The sequence below is a fragment of the Vigna unguiculata genome, chromosome 4 (genome assembly GCF_037176805.1).
Source record: "Vigna unguiculata cultivar grain cowpea cultivar isolate G323 ecotype 2 chromosome 4, ASM3717680v1, whole genome shotgun sequence".
Taxonomy (NCBI): Eukaryota; Viridiplantae; Streptophyta; class Magnoliopsida; order Fabales; family Fabaceae; genus Vigna; species Vigna unguiculata.
The window spans coordinates 49,497,758-49,502,708 of NC_140795.1; positions in this window are offsets into that span (position 1 = coordinate 49,497,758).

A 4,951-nucleotide genomic window follows, 5' to 3' on the forward strand; every position below is an offset into this window, starting at 1 on the left:
TTGAAGCCCCCAAGGGAGAATTAGGGATTTTTCTAATAGGGGATCAAAATGGTTTTCCTTGGAGATGGAAAATTCATCCGCCCGGTTTTATAAATTTGCAAATTCTTCCTCAATTAGTTAAAAGAATGAAATTGGCCGATATTATGACAATACTAGGTAGCATAGATATTATTATGGGAGAAGTTGATCGTTGAAATGATAATTGATTTAACAGAAATACAAGATATACATTTTTTTTTCAGATTGCAATTTTTGAAAGAGATATATGGAATTCTTTGGGTATTTGTGCCTATTTTTATTTTGATATTAGGAATTACTATAAGTGTACTAGCAATTGTATGGTTAGAAAGAGAAATATCTGCAGGGATACAACAGCGTATTGGACCTGAATACACCGGTCCTTTTGGAGTTCTTCAAGCTCTAGCAGACGGAACAAAATTACTTTTTAAAGAGAATCTTATTCCATCTAGAGGAGATATTCGTTTATTTAGTTTCGGCCCATCTATCTCAGTCATATCCATTATAATAAGCTATTCAGTAATTCCTTTTGGCTATAACTTTGTTTTATCTGATCTGAATATTGGTGTTTTTTTATGGATTGCTATTTCGAGTATTGCCCCCATTGGACTTCTTATGTCAGGATATGGGTCAAATAATAAATATTCCTTTTTGGGTGGTCTACGAGCAGCTGCTCAATCAATTAGTTATGAAATACCATTAACTCTATGTGTGTTATCGATATCTCTATGTGTGCTTCGTTGAGACATAAATTTTTTGATACTATTTCTTATAAGCCTCTCCTTATATTTAAAGTACAAAAAGAATCTATAAAGAATATATATATATTCTTTTCGCATTTGGATTGAATAATTGAATCAGATAGTTATATGAGTGCAATAAAACAGCTTTTTTTGAATATAATTTATAGAATACTCTATTACTTATAGAGAAAGTATGATGATTTCAAATTGCAGTAAAAATATTGAGTCTAATTTTCTATGTATAAGAATAAGGTGAAAAAATCAATGAAATTCTAGAATTAGATTCTATATATTATATTCTATGTATAGAAGTGGTTGTTTTTCCCAAGATTTGTTGATTAGTAATCCTGTCTTGAAGCGGACGCAAAAGACCAACCTTTTTCAAATTTTCAATATCATTTGTATGAATTAGCATACATATATTAACAAAATTAAAAAAAGGCATTAATATAATAAAAAAAATTAATGGATGGCTAGAAACACCAAAATACACAAAAGATTAGTAACGTATATTTCTTTTTTAAATTATCCAATTTATGTATAATATAAAAAGAATACTAATGGGGACTTGAAGTTGGTAGAAAAAATAAGGCAGTACTCCCCCCAATTCCGATCTAGAGTATACTTCCATCCATTGATTGAATAAATAACTATCAGGAACGAAATAATCCTTTAATTTTTTGAAGTCCCCTTTTGCTTGCACAAAAAGGAATAAGATAAGAGGTAAAAGTGATCTCCTTTTTCTTTTTTGTCTTATATACTCCATATTTATGGAGATAATCATAATTTAAAAAAAGAACATCTAATTATTTTTCGGAATCGAAAATGATGTGGGAGTTCTTGATAATTTTAAAAGAGTATTTTATGCAAAAATGAAATTAAGTTATTACTCAACAAATTTCATTTTGAATTTTTTAAAGGATGAGATCAATTCAGAAGTACCTTTTGTATTTTTTATTTATCTAAAGAAATTCAATAAATGTGCAAATGTTTTTATTTTTTAAATAAGTGTGTATTCATTTAAAAATTTTTTTTAGAACAGACAGAATTCCATGGGTCTAATTCAGAACCGTCCGAGAAAATAGAATCTTATCTATCTTAGGGATATATCAAGGGAGAAATAATTGGCCGGGTTCTTATATTTTTTTAAGGCTTTAAAGGAGCCGTATGAGATGAAAATCTCATGTACGGTTCTGTAATAGAGATGGTAACAGTAATGTCATCACCGACTAGGATTATCTAACAGTTTAAGTACAGTTGATATAGTTGATGCACAATCCAAATATGGTTTTTGGGGATGGAATTTGTGGCGGCAACCTATGGGTTTCCTCGTTTTTCTAATCTCTTCCCTAGCAGAATGTGAAAGATTACCTTTTGATTTACCAGAAGCGGAAGAAGAACTAATAGCGGGTTATCAAACCGAATATTCCGGTATCAAATTTGGTTTATTTTATGTTGCTTCCTATTTAAACCTATTCGTTTCTTCCTTATTTGTAACAGTTCTTTATTTTGGTGGTTCAAATTTCTCTATTCCGTACATCTTCGTTTCTAATTTTTTTCAAATAAATAAAACATACGGAGTTTTTGTAACGATAATTGGTATCTTTATTACACTAGTTAAAACTTATTTATTCATATTCGTTTCTATCACAACAAGATGGACTTTGCCTAGGCTACGAATAGATCAATTATTAAATCTTGGGTGGAAGTTTCTTTTACCCATTTCTCTTGGTAATCTATTATTAACAACGTCGTCTCAACTGTTTTCACTGTAAAAAAAATGTGGACCTTCTATATTCAAAATTCAGAACTTGTTTTAAACAAGAGAAAGAAAAAAAATATTCAGAGCTATTCACGATATGTTCCTTATGGTAACTGAATTCATAAATTATAGTGAACAAATAATACGAGCTGCTAGATATATTGGTCAAGGTCTCATGATTACCTTATCTCATGCAAATAGGTTACCCGTAACTATTCAATATCCTTATGAAAAAATAATCTCATCAGAACGTTTTCGCGGTCGAATACATTTTGAATTTGATAAATGCATTGCTTGTGAAGTATGTGTTCGTGTCTGTCCTATAGATCTACCCATTGTTGATTGGAAACTAGAAACTGATATTCGAAAAAAACGGTTGCTTAATTACAGTATTGATTTTGGAATCTGTATATTTTGTGGTAACTGTATTGAGTATTGTCCAACAAATTGTTTATCAATGACCGAAGAATATGAACTTTCAACTTATGATCGCCACGAATTGAATTATAATCTAATTGCTTTGGGTCGTTTACCAGTATCAGTAATTGATGATTATACAATTCGAACAATTCAAATAAAATGATTTCAAAATTCTTCACAAAAATAATTGAATTTCTCTATATATAGAATAAAAAAAAAGATATTCTATTTTTTTGAAATGACTCTTTGGCATAAAGAAAAGAATGAAATTCCATTGATTCTATAACAACTGTACCTAATAACAATTCACATATCTTATCTTAGGATTTGGTGAATTTCTATGCACAGATAATTTTCGTATTTAACAAGTTTTTTCCTGGTCATATCAATAAGGTCATGAAATTTCTATTTATCTTTTATTTTACATATAATGGATTTGTCCGAATCGCTACATGATTTTATTTTAATCTTTCTTGGATCAGGTCTCATATTAGGAAGTCTAGGAGTAGTATTCTTTACGAATCCGATTTTTTCTGCTTTTTCATTGGGACTAGTTCTTGTTTGTGTATCTTTATTCTATATTTTATCAAACTCCCATTTCGTAGCTGCCTCACAGCTACTTATTTACGTGGGCGCTATAAATGTTTTAATAATATTTGCTGTGATGTTTATGAATGGTTCGGACTATTACCAAAATTTTCGTGTTTGGACCGTTGGGGATGGAATTACTTTGATGGTTTGTACCAGTATCTTTCTTTCACAAATAACTACTATTCTAGAGACATCATGGCACGGAATTATTTGGACGACAAGACCCAATCAGATTTTAGAGCAAGATTTGATAAGTACTAGTCAACAAATTGGAATTCATTTATCAACAGATTTTTTTCTTCCATTTGAACTAATTTCAATAATTCTTTTAGTTGCTTTAATAGGTGCAATTTTTGTGGCTCGCCAATAAGAAAGTTTTCGAACTAATAAAATAATATAAATTACATTTTGTTAGAATTTATTACATTTCTTTTTTGTTGAATTATATGTTAAGGAAAAAGAATATTTATGTATAAAGTATAAAATCTTTTTGCAAATACTTGATTTTGTTGTAGACTTATTATGTTAGGCAATAAAATCCGTTGAATTCATATTCATATCGAAATGAATAAAAATTGAAAAGGAGTTGGTCAATGATATTCGAGCATACACTTGTTTTGAGTGCTTATTTATTTTCTATAGGTATCTATGGATTGATCACGAGCCGAAATATGGTTAGAGCCCTTATGTGTCTTGAACTTATACTAAATGCAGTTAATATAAATCTCGTAACCTTTTCTGATTTTTTTGATAGGCGGCAACTAAAAGGAAATATTTTTTCAATTTTTGTTATAGCTGTTGCAGCCGCTGAAGCAGCTATCGGACCAGCTATTGTTTCCTCAATATATCGTAATAGAAAATCAACCCGTATCAATCAATCAAATTTGTTGAATAAATAGTATTATTCATAAAAAAAAGTCTAATTTTGAATAGTGTGTACTATATAATCCATTCAAATTAGCAGAAATGATATATCCTTTTTAATCATGTTTGCGTTTGCGAAAACAAAGATAAGAAATCAAAGTATCTTGGTTCTATTCTCTTATTAGTTATTAATCTATAAATATATTTTTAGTAGCAAAATTCTTATAAATCATTGATTCATCTGGTATATAATATAGATATATATATATAGATATATATATATCATATATAGATATATATAATTGGTTTACCAATTTACTAGATTGAAAATGTTGAATTTTTGATGTTCAAGGATTATGTTCCAATGTCACATTCAGTAAAGATTTATGATACATGTATAGGATGTACTCAATGTGTACGAGCCTGCCCAACAGATGTATTAGAAATGATACCTTGGGACGGATGTAAAGCTAAACAAATTGCTTCTGCCCCAAGAACAGAGGACTGTGTTGGTTGTAAGAGGTGTGAATCCGCTTGTCCGACGGATTTCTTA